The sequence below is a fragment of the Drosophila teissieri genome, chromosome 2L (assembly GCF_016746235.2).
Source record: "Drosophila teissieri strain GT53w chromosome 2L, Prin_Dtei_1.1, whole genome shotgun sequence".
NCBI classification, from domain to species: domain Eukaryota; kingdom Metazoa; phylum Arthropoda; class Insecta; order Diptera; family Drosophilidae; genus Drosophila; species Drosophila teissieri.
Window position 1 is genome coordinate 24,400,993 of NC_053029.1, and position 17,015 is coordinate 24,418,007.

The window sequence follows — 17,015 nt, forward strand, 5'->3', positions numbered from 1 at the left end:
TAGCACAGGCCAATGGGAAAACTTACAAAGAGTGAATCCAAAAGTTTGTCCTTATGTACAACGTAACCCCACATGGAACAACAGGGGCTGCGTCCACAAAACAGGATAACCACAGGGTTATCCGTGACAAAATACCAGGCATCGGGAAGATCTACGAGCGAACCTTGGGCTCTGGGCAAAGAGATAAAGACATAATAGAAAAATTTAAGGGAAAGCAGACAGCCGATAAAAGAAGATAAAATATTTTTTAAAACGTAGTGTTCCCGGAAAAACTTACATCAAACATCGATAAGACGGAATTTACTGTGTTAAAAAGACAGTATAACAGTAATCGAAGGGTGTGGTAGAAAACTTACAAGAAATGCTTCTAATCTTAAAAAGTTTCCAGCCAACCAGCCGTATCCAGCCTTATGCCCAACGAGCTGTTGACAGGTTTTTCTAGAACGGAAGATTGAGCGACACGGTGTGCCAACGATGACCAGTTCAGCGGCCGCAAAAGGTTGCAGAAAGAAAAGAAAACCCACACCAGTTCGGGGCACAGTTCAAGTTTACACACGCACAGCCAAAAGTTGGAGAGTAGAGAGAGTCAATAATCGAGAGTCAATACTCGAGAGTCAGTAGTCGGGACTCAATACACGAGAGTCAGTATTCGGGACTCAATCCCGAGATTCAATTATCGAGCTTTTCTTCTCGACATTCCATCCTCGCGATTTTATTCTCGGGAAGTCTATACTCAGGCGGTATCTTCCTCAAGTGAAGACTGTCTTAAACGCCAAGAACTTCGGTCAAAAGAAGAGTGCCGAGAGGAAGGAGGACTCAATCCTGCACCAGCCCCCAGAATAACAGGACCTAGACAGGATAAACCCCACCTCTAGGGACGATCGACAGGGCGATCCTGAGTAAACTACTACTCTTCATTTCAGTTACAGTCAGCAGCATATTCTTTACCTGGTGCGCTGGTTGAGCCCACCGACGAAAATAAGAAAATCATCTACAAAATCCTAATCGACCATCTAAATAAACACTCCTTACTGAAGCATAACTCAACGGAGAACTTTATAAATTTCTTGCTGCGACTCTTGCAAGCGGTAAAAAGTTTTCAAGTCGTAAAAGATACTAAGCGCTTGAAAGTAGTTTTGCTGAACGGTACAGAGGTCGCCTGCCTTGTGGACACAGGATCCAATGTGTCAATCGTATGTCAGTCTTTGTACAATAAACTTCAAAGTACTGTGATGCAGAAGTGTTATTCCGTTCTACGAGGCCTTGGAAACGCTAAGACGCAACCGCTAGGTTCATTTATGGGCAGAGTACACATTGACGGGATCGAAGACATACAAAAGTTTGTTGTGATACCAAACAATCACATCGAGAACGACGTAATACTTGGCTTTGACTTTGCATCGCAGTTCTGCGTGACTTTGAATGACGGAGAATTCATCTTTACAAAGGCGTCAGCGCGGCCAGAATACGCTGAATCAAAAGCGCTAAGTATGTCCAATATTGTTGAGACTGGTAATAACATAGATGCTCCCCCACAGTACAAGCCGATGATCGAGTCAATGATAGCAGAGTACAAGCCAGCCGATAACTACGCTGAATGCCCGGTGTCGATGAAGATCGTGCTAAAGGAGCGTACAAAACCATTTCGTCATCAACCAAGCCGTCACTCAGCTGTGGAATCCGAGTCGATCAGAAAACAAGTTGACGCCTGGTTGCAGGATGGCATTGTGCGCAAATCTTCATCGAACTTTGCCAGTCGAGTCGTCGTGGTCAAGAAGAAGTATGGCACGGAAAGAATCTGCGTTGACTTTCGTCAATTAAATAGTATGGTACTTAAGTACTGCTTCCCAGTGCCACGCATGGATGATGTGCTGGAACAGCTTCAGCCCGCAAATGTATTCGTAGAATACATTGGAGAATAGCATCCTCCACGTACCAATTGAGGAGTCCAGCCGCAAGTTTATAGCGTTCATAACCAATGAAGGGCTTTTTGAATTCAATCGAGCGCCGTATGGTTTTTGCAACTTGCCGGCCGTTTTCAATCGTTTTGTCAGTTGCGTATTTGAAGACTTGATTAAGCAGGAGGTTACGAGATTACGCTCAGGTCGCTCGCCCGTTAACTAACTTGCTAAAAAAAGACGTGGTTTTCAAGATGGAGGCAGAAGAACTAAACGCTGTAAGCTGTTTAAAAAATTCATTGTCATCAGAACCTGTACTAAGCATATACTACCGAGAGGCCCCAACTGAGCTACATACTGACGCGTCCAAAGATGGATTTGGTGCAGTATTGACACAGGAGTTTGACAAGCAGCAGCATCCAGTATTTTATTGAACAAAAAGACAGAGCGATTCAAAGCCCCACAACTACATTCTGGAGGTTAAATCAGAATATCTTGCCGTGAAGAAATTACGCTACGTCCTGCTAGGCATACATTTCAAGTTGGTGACAGGTTGCGCTGCTATTTTGCAAACAATAAGAAAAAAGAGGTGCCACGAGAAGTTGCACAATGGATACTTGCTCTGCAGGACTTTAATTCCGAAGTCGAGCATCGCTCCGGCAGCAGGAAGAAGCACGTTGACAGTCTCAGCAGATATCCACAAGATGTTTTTGCCATAACTTCAGAAGTTGCAGCTAGATTAAAAGTTGCCCAGGAAAAGGATAACTACATTAAAGCTATAGCAGAAATATTAAAATTCCAGCCGTATGAAAATTTTAAGCTGAAAGGTGGATTTGTATACAAAACCATGAACGGCTGTGACTTGTTGGTCGTACCCAAAACAATGGATCATGAAGTTATAGCGGATGCACACAGTGTTGGCCATTATGCATTGCAAAAAACAATTCACACACTACAGCAGCAGTTCTGGATACCACATATGGAACGAAAAGTAGCCCAACTGATTAACACTTGCGTCAAGTGCATTATTGTCAACAAGAAGTTGGGAAAGCCAGAAGTATTTTTGAACTGAATTGATAAGGGAGATAAGCCACTTCATACCCTCCACATCGATCACTTGGGGCCCATGGATTCAACGTCAAAGGGCTACAAATACATATTTGCAGACGTAGATGGATTTTCAAATTTGTATGGCTTTTCACCACTAAGAGCACCGGCACCGATGAAGTTGTAAAAAAGTTGGAGGAATGGTCTAATATTTTTGGTCAGCCGCTACGCATTATCAGTGACAGGGGCGTGGCATTTACCTCAAACAGCTTTGAAGAATATACCAAGTCAAATGGTATTGAACACGTTTGGACAACAACAGGAGTTGCTCGTGCCAACGGTCAGATAGAGCGAGTCAACAGATGCGTTCTATCAATAATCAGCAAGTTATCAATTGATGATACTTCAAAGTGGTACAAGCATGTATCCCAGGTGCAGAAAGCGATCAAAGCCCATATTCATTGCTCCACAAAGAAGACGCCATTTCAAGTAATGTTTGGAGTAAACAAAGTTGTGTAGTCGTCGTATGTCCGGAGATCAAGAAGTGTTGGCATGAGTCACCTTTTTATTAAATACCCAATATAATGGCAAACTATTATAATATCAAATTATTACTAAGATAAACAATTGTGCTAAACAATAAATATTCTACATGTATGTATGATGTATGATCATATGAACATATGGGGATATGTATGATGTTCATATGTATGTTACATACATACATATATGACCGTTTGTTCGTTGATGTACGGAAAAAGAATGGAACACAGCGAAGACGGGAAAGGAAAATGTCGATCGATGAGGAAAACAGAGTTTCTCATCTTCCAATGTGTCGGAAAATTCACGTATGTGGAATTGATACGGAAAATAGTCTTATAGCAGTGCGACCGAAATTAAATGTTCGGAGATCTGCTGAAGACCGGCAGTGAGAAAATTAAAGAAGGCTCATACTTATCTTGGCGGAACAAATAGCCAGGAACAGCTGGCAGAAGAATATCCGGCTCGAAGGACCAATGTTTGTAGGGAGCGTCGTCCTCCAGAGATAAGCTGAGCAATTGATCAAAGTTGGGGAAAATTTCCCACGGCGCAAAACGAAATGTCGAACAAGAACCACCGAAGAAGAAGCACAAGAGGCGGGGGCGTCGTGGGCATAAGTCTGATTTATTCGGGTGCATACATAAGACTGCCTGTAGCTTAAATCTAGAGCGGTGCTCTTACCCGCTTTACATCGCTAAAGCGGGCTCGGGTGAGCTTGGAGAGCGCGAGCTCGGATGAAAGCGAGAGCGTAAGTGCGGACAAGAGGGGCGAGCGCGGACGAGAGCGAAAGCTTTGTTCGTAGAGGCCATACAGTGGCCCCTCACATAAACAGATAGAAATTCGTTCCCCATTGGAGATCTTTTGTAGACTGGGATATCCTGAGTACCTACGGACGGATAATGGACGCCAATACGGTAGCGAGGAGTTCTCTAACTACTGCAAGACGTGAGGCATTGAACACTTGTTCAACCCCACCGTATTGGCCGCATGCAAACGGGGAAATTGAAAACATGATTAGCGCCCTTGTAAAACGCCTAAATATAGGACAGGCCAATGGAAAAACTTACAAAGAGTGAATCCAAAAGTTTGTCCTTATGTTACCGTAACCTAAATATAGCACAGGCCAATGGGAAAACTTACAAAGAGTGAATCCAAAAGTTTGTCCTTATGTACAACGTAACCCCACATGGAACAACAGGGGCTGCGTCCACAAAACAGGATAACCACAGGGTTATCCGTGACAAAATACCAGGCATCGGGAAGATCTACGAGCGAACCTTGGGCTCTGGGCAAAGAGATAAAGACATAATAGAAAAATTTAAGGGAAAGCAGACAGCCGATAAAAGAAGATAAAATATTTTTTAAAACGTAGTGTTCCCGGAAAAACTTACATCAAACATCGATAAGACGGAATTTACTGTGTTAAAAAGACAGTATAACATTGTAGAAATCGAAGGGTGTGGTAGAAAACTTACAAGAAATGCTTCTAATCTTAAAAAGTTTCCAGCCAACCAGCCGTATCCAGCCTTATGCCCAACGAGCTGTTGACAGGTTTTTCTAGAACGGAAGATTGAGCGACACGGTGTGCCAACGATGACCAGTTCAGCGGCCGCAAAAGGTTGCAGAAAGAAAAGAAAACCCACACCAGTTCGGGGCACAGTTCAAGTTTACACACGCACAGCCAAAAGTTGGAGAGTAGAGAGAGTCAATAATCGAGAGTCAATACTCGAGAGTCAGTAGTCGGGACTCAATACACGAGAGTCAGTATTCGGGACTCAATCCCGAGATTCAATTATCGAGCTTTCCTTCTCGACATTCCATCCTCGCGATTTTATTCTCGGGAAGTCTATACTCAGGCGGTATCTTCCTCAAGTGAAGACTGTCTTAAACGCCAAGAACTTCGGTCAAAAGAAGAGTGCCGAGAGGAAGGAGGACTCAATCCTGCACCAGCCCCCAGAATAACAGGACCTAGACAGGATAAACCCCACCTATAGGGACGATCGACAGGGCGATCCTGAGTAAACTACTACTCTTCATTTCAGTTACAGTCAGCAGCATATTCTTTACCTGGTGCGCTGGTTGAGCCCACCGACGAAAATAAGAAAATCATCTACAAAATCCTAATCGACCATCTAAATAAACACTCCTTACTGAAGCATAACTCAACGGAGAACTTTATAAATTTCTTGCTGCAACTCCGTGAGCAAATGCAAAAATTTACGTTCGGATCTTTAAAATTGGAAATTGTGCTCTTATGCCATAAAGATAAAATCATATGTGTGTGGGCACTTCTAGACCTCAAGAAACGATTCTTGGGAAAGGAAAATCATACAATGCCGAGTGGGAGGCCGTGGAATTCCCGTAATCATCGACCCGGGCTGAAAATTTAACATAATTAGCCACGAGGACTGGTCTTAGCTGGTAAAGGGAAAAGCCACACAACCACAGCTGTTATATTAAGGATTATACACATCGGAGCAAAAAGGAGCAAACAAGATTTTCAAAATTAGTTTATATACACTTTGCACTATAATGGCACATAATTACTTTTTGGCACAAATTGGCACAAAATTAGTTATACTCCACAAAAGACGGGCTAGCAGGTAAGCCTTTTTCTACTTTTGGACAACACGAATAACCGCACAGAAAAAACACATTAACAAACATGAACGACATTTTTTTTAATACAAATATTCTACATACCTTGGTCCTTCTTTTCCATAATTTTTGTGAAAATTGTTTAAACCACAATAAATTTGGCACGCTCGCAAGTCAACAAAATTTTTCAAGCGCTTTTTAGTTTTGCACGCATTCAATCAAACAGCTGACTTAGAAGGGCTTCCAAAATTTAAGGGATGCATCGAAACAACTAAAATCTTTTGATTCATTTTAGTCGAAGTATATACTATTCAAATTTTATTATTAAAACAGGTTTCCTTTCTATGAAAAATTTGAATTTTCGTCGAAAAATCGGCTCTCTGGCACAATGTGTGATGGAGAAATTTTACTATTACCTGGCAGGTCTGTACTTCGAGCTCGTAACTGATCACAAACCCTTAAAAGCTATTTTTAAACCAACGTCACAGACCCCGGCCCGCATGGAAAGGTGGCTGCTGCGACTCCAAGCATATAGGTTCACCGTTATCTATAAATCCGTAAAAGACACCGTATCAGATGCGCTGTCAACTGCCTACAGTAGAACCAACCGATCTCAGGACGCAATACAGCATCCTAGGCCTCGTGCAGAACGCTATCGCAAGATCTATGACAGTCCCTGATATAGCTGAGTCTTCAAAGAGGAATGAAGAGATTATAGACGCAATCAGTTGCCTTGTGAAGGACTCCTGGAAGCCGATACATAAAAAGAAAACCTATACCCGTTTCGTAACGAGCTCTCAGCGGTTGGCCCGCTCCTTTTGAGGGGAAACCATATAGTCATACCAACATCTTTGAGATTAAGAATACTGGAGTAAGCCCACGAAGGACATCCCGGTGATACAGCAATAAAACGCTGCCCCAATGAATAGAAATCCGTTCCCCATTGGAGATCTTTTGTAGACTGGGATATCCTGAGTACCTACGGACGGATAATGGACGCCAATACGTTAGCGAGGAGTTCTCTAACTACTGCAAGACGTGCGGCATTGAATACTTGTTCAACCCCAACGTATTGGCCGCATGCAAACGGGGAAATTGAAAACATGATTAGAGCCCTTGTAAAACGCCTAAATATAGCACACGCCAATGGGAAAAACTACAAAGTGAATCCAAAAGTTTGTCCTTATGTACAACGTAACCCCACGTGGAACAACAGGGGCAGCGTCCACAAAACAGGATAACCACAGGGTTATCCGTGACAAAATACCAGGCGTCGGGAAGATCTACGAGCGAACCTTGGGCTCTGGGAAAAGAGATAAAGACATAATAGAAAACTTTAAGGGAAAGCAGACAGCCGACAAAAGAAGACAAAATATTTTTTAAGACGTAGTGTTCCCGAACAAACTTACATCAAACTTCTATAAGACGGAATTTACTGTGTTAGAAAGACAGTATAACATTGTAGAAATCGAAGGGTGTGGTAGAAAACTTACAAGAAATGCTTCTAATCTCAAAAAGGTTCCAGCCAACCAGCCGTATCCAGCTTCATGCCCAACGAGCTGTTGACAGGTTTTTCTAGTACGGAAGACCGAGCGACACAATGTGCCAACGAGGAAAGCACCAGGCTTATATAATTGAAACCACTATATTATAAAGCTGACATACGAATTATCGAAAAACTAAAGGAAAACAAGAGAGAACGCTATAGTCGAGTTCCCCGACTATCTGATACCCGTTACTCAGCTATTCGAAGTGCGAAGGAGAGTCTTTAGCACATACAGTTTTTGGCGGTTTTGTGGGCGTTAGAGTGGGCGTTGCAAAAAGTTTTTTGGCAAATCGATAGAAATTTACAAGACTAATACAAAAATGAAAAAATATCGAAACATTTGTCAAAAGTGTGGACGTGGCAGTTTTGGGCGGTTTGTGGGCGTTACAGTGGGCGTGGCAACATGAATCGACAAACTTGCGCTGCGTCTATGTCTCTGGAGTCTGTATGCTTAGTCTCAACTTTCTACCTTTTGTAGTTCCTGAGATCTCGACGTTCATACGGACGGACAGACGGACGGACAGACGGACATGGCCAGATCGACTCGGCTACTGATCCTGATCAAGAATATATATACTTTATATGGTCGGAAACACTTCCTTCTGCCTGTTACATACTTTTCAACGAATCTAGTATACCCTTTTACTCTACGAGTAACGGGTATAAAAATTGTATTTATTGAAAAAAGACGTAGACTGTTATAGCTTACTAGTTTTATAGACAATATATAATTAAATATAAATTAAGCTGCCATAGAACAGTAGAAAAAAAATTTATTATATTAAAAAATAAATATGAGTGAAGTTTGAAAATCCTGGGAGAGTTTTCACAAGTAAAAACTATTGAAACGCGACTCCGATCTAGCAGCCTAGCTGGGAACTTTCCAATGTGAAGTCAGCGGTTGCAATTGGTCTTCAAATTTTTTTTTGGCGCAGCTTTACGGTTCTATGCTAAACGACTGCTCACACGAGCCATACCCAATTTTTCTCTTAGCATAAAGCTTCTCAGTAGAAGAGTAGTAAACTACCAATTAAGCTCGTATGTAAGCTGTTATGCTATGTTTACATTTCTTATCTAAGATTAAAAATTTTAACAAATATTTCTTTCTAACTTAAACTATTGCTTCAACAATGTTATTTTTAATTAAATTTTTTTTAATATAATAATTTTCTTTCTACTGATTTTAGATCAACCAAATATTCTATTTGTTGTGAGAGATCATTCTTCCGCCCTTAGTTTTGATATAAAAACTAACAAATATGTTGGACCCAAAGCAGAAAAACCTTCTCAGATTATACTGCTCGACAGATATTTCGCTTCGGAACAGCGATTTCAACTCGGAAAATCGTTGTTTGCGGACAAACTTAAAAACTTGCAGGGTCGAGAAGTCATCATAGCAGGGTTCGATTATCCACCTTATTCAGTAATAAAACATGTAAGTGTAATATGTAAGCTAATAAAGCATTTCTAATTTGTATTAAATCGAAATAATTATAGCCGTTACTCGTAGAGAAAACGTGCATCGATCTGGCCATGTCGGTCTGTCTGTCCGTATGAACGTCGAGATCTCAGTAACTTAAAAAGCTAGAAAGTTGAGATTGAGCATGCAGACTCCAGAGACGTAGCCGCAGTGCAAGTTTGGTGACCCATGCTGCCACGCCCACTCTAACGCCCACAAACCGCCCAAATCTGTCACGCCCACTGCTTTCAGTAATGATTTGATATTTATACCCGTTACTCGTAGAGTAAAAGGGTATACTAGATTCGTTGAAAAGTATGTAACAGGCAGAAGGAAGTGTTTCCGACCATATAAAGTATATATATTCTTGATCAGGATCAGTAGCCGAGTCGATCTGGCCAAGTCCGTCTGTCCGTCCGTCTGTCCGTCTGGCCGTCTGTCCGTCTGGCCGTCTGTCCGTCTGGCCGTCTGGCCGTCTGTCCGTCTGGCCGTCTGGCCGTCTGTCCGTATGAACGTCGAGATCTCAGGAACTACAAAAGCTAGAAAGTTGAGATTAAGCATACAGACTCCAGGGACATAGACGCAGCGCAAGTTTGTCGATTCATGTTGTCACGCCCACTCTAACGCCCACAAACCGCCTAAAACTGCCACGTCCACACTTTTGAAAAATGTTTCGATATTTTTTCATTTTTGTATTAGTCTTGTAAATTTCTAACGATTTGCCAAAAAACTTTTTGCCACGCCCTCTCTAACCCCCACAAACCGCCCAAAGCTGCCACGCCCACACTTTTGAAAAAGTTTTGATATTTTTTCATTTTTGTATTAGTCTTGTAAATTTCTATCGATTTGCCAAAAATCTTTTTGTCACTCCCACTCTAACGCCCACAAAACCGCCAAAAACTGTATGTGCTGAAGACTCTCCTTCGCACTTCGAATAGCTGAGTAACGGGTATCAGATAGTCGTGGAACTCGACTATAGCGTTCTCTCTTGTTTTTAATGTTTTTATTAGTTTTGTAAGTTTCTGTAGATTTGCAAATATTTTTTTGTTTATTAGTCTTGTAAATTTCTTTCGATTTGCAAAAAACTTTTTGCCACGCCCACAAGCCTCCCAAAACTGCCACGCCCACAATTTTGAAAAATGTTTTGATATTTTTTCACATTTTTGTTAGTCTTGTTAATGTTTTTCTCGATTTGCCAAATATTTTTTGCCACGCCTACTCTAACGCCCACAAATCTGGTACGTTTTAGTCGAGTTTCCCGACTATCTGATTCCCGTTACTCAGCTAATCGATGTGCGAAGGAGAAATTTCAAAACAGACCGTTTTTTCGTGGGCGTGGGCGTGACAAATCGAGAAAAATTGACTTTACTATTAAAAAAATGAAAAAGTATCGAAACATTTTTCAAGTGTGGACTTGGCAGCAATGGGCGGCTTGTGGGCGTTAGAGTGGAAGTGGCAAAAAGTTAAAAGGGTATACTAGACTCGTTGAAAAGTATGTAACAGGCAGAAGAAAGCGTTTCCGAGCACATAAAGTATGTATTAAGTATATATGAACTCTCTCCACTTTCCCCGCACTTCTATTGACCGCCGCTCTTACTCTTTTCCCCCTCCCCTATCGATCGTCGTTCTTACGCGCGTTCGTCCAGTTACGCCACTTGACGGTCGATCAATTCTTGAAAAGCACACTTCAAAAACGCTGACTTCGATCCCCGCCCTTATCCATCAACACGACGACGTACTCGACGATTGCGCTGACTGCAATGTGCTACGCTTCCAAATGATACTTTTGGGTTAGAGACCGCCGTCGTAGTGTGGCTCATATTTCGCCACTTATTCAACAATTATGCGGGGTTGCCCGTCGCCTTGCGTTTGCCGCTAACGCCGCGCTCAGCGCTGGAGTCGGAGCTCTGGGGGTTGCTAGCCTCGACTTAAGTCAGCAGGCTTTTGCCTACGCCCGAGTTAAACAACTGGAGATTATCCCAATCCAACATAAACTAACACTTTTGTAAATTGGTTTTTTTTTGTTTCTATTTTGTTTTTTATTAGTCTGACCAAAGCGGACATGCCCACACTTTTGAATGTTTTGAATTATTTTCAATTGTTTATTAGTCTTGTAAATTTCTTTCGATTTGCAAAAAAACTTGTTGCCACGCCCACAAGCCGCCAAATTTTGAAAAATGTTTTGACATTTTTTCACATTTTTGTTAGTCTTGTAACCTACTCTCACGCCCACAAAGTTTATAGCGTCAAACTGACACTTAAAGGAATACTGATTAAATAAATAAACTGTGATAAATACGTGTGGCAATCTGCTGGATAGTCTGAGCGGTGCGGTGGCACCCGAAAAAGCTGCCCAGTGGATTGTGTGGCAACCGCACCTTAGTAGGCTAACGCCAAAAAAGAAAAATACGGACCACTAAGTTCTATTCAATATAAAACTTGTCCATCAATGTCGCCGTATGCCGTATCAGTTAAAATCAGATAAATGATAAACGAAAAGTAAGAGAAAAAAAACCATTGCCTGCAATCAAATTAAAGAAATTTTCTTTCCTTTTCTTCAGATATTAAGAAAAAACAACACACGGTTAATACCTCAACACATCCACACAAAGACCAACATAAGTTGTTAAGGGTGATTGAAACAACATTGCTAAATAAGTATCATTATTAGAGAACTTGTAGTATGGGGCCGGCAACTGTTGTTTCAACTTAAATAGCAGGCCGAGGTGCCACACCCTGTCAAAAGCCTGCTTCACATCTAGAAACACTGCTGCGCAATATTTCTTATTTTCAAAGGCATCCAAAACCCTGGTGACGACCCGGTGGCACTGCTGGATGGCGCTATGCCCTTGTCTGAAACCGAACTGATGGTAGGGGATGACCCTCTTTTCCTCCAGGATGGGCAGCAGCCTCTTGAGGAACAGCTTCTCCAGGATTTTCGATAAGATATCGAGCAGACTGATGGGCCTGTATGAGCCTAGCTCGACTACTGGCTTGCCCGGTTTATGAATGAGGATAACAGCAGCGTACTCCCACTGGGAAGGAAAGTGTCCCAGTCTCAAGCATTGGTTCATCAGAACATTGAGGAACTCTATGCAGTTCGCTGGGAGTAGTCGATTTTGTCATGGCCAGGGGATTTGGTGGGCTTCAAGCACGAAATCTCATCCAGGATCTCCTGTCTACCTATCTCTGTGATAGGAAGCTCCATCTGGCAAGCTGCGTCAACGAACTGCGTCGTCTCTTCAATGTCTTCGTCGTCACACAGGGTGAATGGCTGGAAGATGGTTTCCAGATGGTCGGCAAACGCATCCGCTTTCTCCTGGCTCGACCGGCACCATACACCTGCAGCTGTTTTAACAGGTTGCACCCTCCGCGCAGGCCTCTTCAGGTATTTGGTGGCGTTCCAAATGTTGTGCTCAGTACTGCCAGGCTCCAGTTCTACCAGGTACTCAAGCGCCTTGCTCCTCGTGTCAAGGAGCATCTGTTTGAGCTGCTTACAGGCTCTGTTGTAAGCCCTCTTGTCAGATGGAGCTCTGCTGGACTGCCAGACTCTCCTTAACCTCCTCTTCTCCGATACCATCGACGCTAGTTCAGTCGACCATAGGTGGTTATCCCTGCGGGCCACTTGGGTTCTCCCACTGTAGGTACGAGGTGTGGGTGTGGCCATTCTTGCCGCCTGGTGGATTTTGCCAGTAAGACTAGCAACGGCATCGTCGATGTCTCCTCCAGTGCTGATAGCCGGATTTGAGTCAACGTTTTCCTCCAGCCATCTTCTGAACACAGTTGTGTCGGTATTTCGCCTAATCAGTTTGGTGCCTCCGGGAGTCCTTAGGAAGGAGGTTCTAAGTAGTACCCTGACCATACTGTGGTCAGAGCACAACACGTAGCACCCAGCTGTAGATACCTTAGCCGGATGCCTAGATCAAGGAGGTCCGGTATCCCATTAGGGTCGCTGGGCCAGTATGTTGGCTCCCCCGTTGTGTGCAGATTGCAGCCCAAGTCTCTGACGCACCTCAGCAGAGTGCTGCCCTTAGGGTTGATGATACTGGAGCCCCACTAAGTGTGCTTGGCGTTGAAGTCTCCGCCAATAAGAAACTTCGGTCCCAAGTTTTTCAGCTGCGATGACAATTCGGGATGGCTAATTGTGTAACGCGCTGAAGAAGGCAAAACCGGATGGCGAAAAACAATGGCGGTTAGTCATTGATTTCAAACGCTTAGATGCAGTCACTATTTCTGACACGTATCCGATCCCGGACTTTAACTCTACGTTGGCTAGTCTTGGTGGAGCTACATATTTCAAGGAACTGAATTATAGGATTTTATTCGCGATTATGCCAAAATAGCCAAACCTTTGACTAATTTGACTCGCGGAGAATCCGCTCGGGACTGTGCTGTTGAGGCTGTATTTTCCCAAGACATTGAGGGAAAGGATCGCCCCATCGCTTATATCTCGCGCAAAACCGAGGAAAACTATGCTACTATAGAGAAGGAGATGCTTGCTATAGTCTTGGCATTGGATAACCTCAGGTTTTATTTGTATGGCGCCTTCTAGGAATGTCAAGGAACTGAATTATAGGAAGTTTATTCGCGATTATGCCAAAATAGCCAAACCTTTGACTAATTTGACTCGCGGAGAATCCGCTCGGGCTAAAACAAATCAATCTATAAAGGTCACAGTCGAGCTTGTTGACGCAGCTTTGCAAGCTTTCTGACCTTCTGACTTCGGTAAGCCATTCCATTTGCCCACAGACGCGTCTAACTGTGCTGTTGAGGCTGTATTTTCCCAAGACATTGAGGGAAAGGATCGCCCCATCGCTTATATCTCGCGCAAAACCGAGGAAAACTATGCTACTATAGAGAAGGAGATGCTTGCTATAGTCTTGGCATTGGATAACCTCAGGTTTTATTTGTATGGCGCTGCATTGGTCAGGGTTTATACAGATCATCAACCTTTGACGTTTGCACAAGGGAGTAGAAATTTCAATGCTAAATTAAAACGTTGGAAAGCAAGAATAGAAGAGTACAACTGCGTACTCATCTACAAGCCCGGTAAATCTAATGTAATAATAGTAATGCCTTTTTATATTTTTAATATAACTTTTATTGAAAGAGAGATTCAGTTTGATATCCAGTATATTTGTAACTTCTGTTAAGACTGATTAAGATTCAATTAAGACATGTTGAAGACTTTTTGACGACTGCCTTGTACTTGGTCTTGAAGAGTCCAAGCTAGCCAAATGCAATCCGTCAGCGCCGGCAGAGAGGCCGTCGCAGGACGTGCTTTCTATGTACTTTGGCAGCGAGGCCTTGTCTAAGAGTATGTAATAAGATCGACAGTCGATTATTATGGATTATATGTTGATACATTTTGTTAATTGTGACATCAATATGCTGTATTTAATTTTTTTTTTTTTTTTTTTTTTTTTTTTTTTTTTTTTTTTTTTTTTTTTTTTTTTTTTTTTTTTTTTTTTTTTTTTTTTTTTTTTTTTTTTTTAAGTATTTTAATGTTAAGGAAATTTAAGGAACATTCTGTATAAACATACGTGCTATTGGGTTTTTAAATTCAAATTTTTATACCCGTTACTCGTAGAGTAAAAGGGTATACTAGATTCGTTGAAAAGTATGTTACAGGCAAAAGGAAGCGTTTCCGACCATATAAAGTATATATATTCGTGATCAGGATCAGTAGCCGAGTCGATTTGGCCATGTCCGTCTGTCCGTCCGTCTGTCCGTCCGTCTGTCCGTCCGTATGAACGTCGAGATCTCAGGAACTACAGAATCTAGAAAGTTGAGATTAAGCCAGGGACATAGACGCAGCGCAAGTTTGTCGATTCATGTTGCCACGCCCACTCTAACGCCCACAAACCGCCCAAAACTGCCACGTCCACACTTTTGAAAAATGTTTCGATATTTTTTCATTTTTGTATTAGTGTTGTAAATTTCTAACGATTTGCCGAAAATTTTTTTGCCACGCCCTCTCTAACTCCCACAAACCGCCCAAAGCTGCCACGCCCACACTTTTAAAAAATGTTTTGATATTTTTCCATTTTTGTATTAGTCTTGTAAATTTCTATCGATTTACTAAAAAACTTTTTGCCACGCCCACTCTAACCCCCACAAAACCGCCAAAAACTGTATGTGCTGAAGACTCTCCTTCGCACTTCGAATAGCTGAGTAACGGGTATCAGATAGTCGGGGAACTCGACTATAGCGTTCTCTCTTGTTTTGGCATTAGAAAACTTACTTTTTAAAATATCCTTAAAGCAATATTATGAGAGATTTGTTTATCCTCCTTTGAAATCGTAGGTACTTTGTTTTGGCCATAGAAAACTTACTTTTTAGAATATTCTTAAATCAAAATTATGGGCGATTTCCTTGTTATAATATCAACCAACTAAGTGCCGATTGTCGTTTTTTGTAATTAACGTAAATATAATTAGTGGGTGGCTCACGTTTCCACCGTATTAGGTCAAGTAGCCAGGTTGTTCAAGAAAGTTGAGTCCAAAGAAAGTAGTAGCGCAGATATAACGCATTTAGCGGTTCGGTGCGGGTATATCGTTCATTTGACGATCCAGTACAGAGGGGGTGGGGGAACTGACCGGAAAACGTAAAATCGACGCTGCCGATGTACTAGGCAAAGGAGCCAGGTCGTTTGAGAGTCTTGAGTCTTTACGACTTTCTATGACTAAATTTAGCCGGGTCGTTTGTGAGGCTCGTGGCCAGGGAAATAGGAAAACTTTTGTGGACTTCGAACGTATAGGTCAAGCTACCGCGGGTGGTGGATTTCCGAACGTATCGGTCAAATAGCAGCAGGTTGTGGAGTCCGCAAACAGCCAGATTTTCCTAAGACTGGCGGGAGGGGGTTCTCGGACATACACTGTTTTAGGTGGACCAGTTCACATATGGAACCTAGTAAAAGCTCCCCAGGAAGAGGTTGGCCAGTTCACATATGGAACCTAGTAAAAGCTCCCCAGAAAAAGGTGGGCCAGTTCACATATGGAACCTAGTAAAAGTTCCCTAAGCAGTGGAAGACGGAGGCATGTTGGCCGGATGTAACCATGTCAGGGCAACAACTAATATCTCCGCGTAATTATTTTTTTTTTTTTTGTGAGCTTAGATACCGGAATTTTTGACTGAGGAAAGACTTATTAATGGCGAAACAGCACCCAAACTTACCTACCTTATTATAACAAGTTGTAGTCAGCAATGTTCACTGTATGCGGGAGACACCCCCCGACTATATGAGGCACTCAATCCTACCAGCCGAAGGAGGTATTGGTTTTACCACTAGGACCTCCTAGGGGTCGCTCCAGCATGCTTCCGCAGTACCAGGCAAGTGCGGAAGAACGGTCTGATGCTGCCGATAGGCGCGAGAAAGATCGGTTGGATTTAGTAAGTCAAAGTAGAGATACGCAATTGGAAATGAATGGCCAAATAAAAGACCAGAAAAAGAAAGTGGCTGAGTTACAAGCCGCACAACACATTACGGAACAACCAAGGATAGCACCACCACCTGGACCGCCCAGAAACCCCACGGATAGCTTTCTGAGGCATCAAGACACCCGACACCAGAACAAGTGTTGTCAGAGTGTTTTAACAAGAATTATATGGAATAAGTCGACAGCAAGTTTTCAGAGAATTCCATAGTCTGCTGGTCGGCGCAGCAAGCAAGTGGTATAGGCAACTCATAGAGGATCGAGCTGAAGATAAGTCGACAGCAAGTTTTCAGAGAATTTCATAGTCTGCTGGTCGGCGCAGCAAGCAAGTAGTATAGGCAACTCATAGAGGATCGAGCTGAAGATTACGACGTTGATTACTATTCGCTCACCAGGGTGACTTAAGTGACTTAATGAAGGTCAAAGAATTAATGCAGAGGAAACAAGGGTATACCGAGGCCTTCAGCGATTATGAACAACCGACGCGAAGT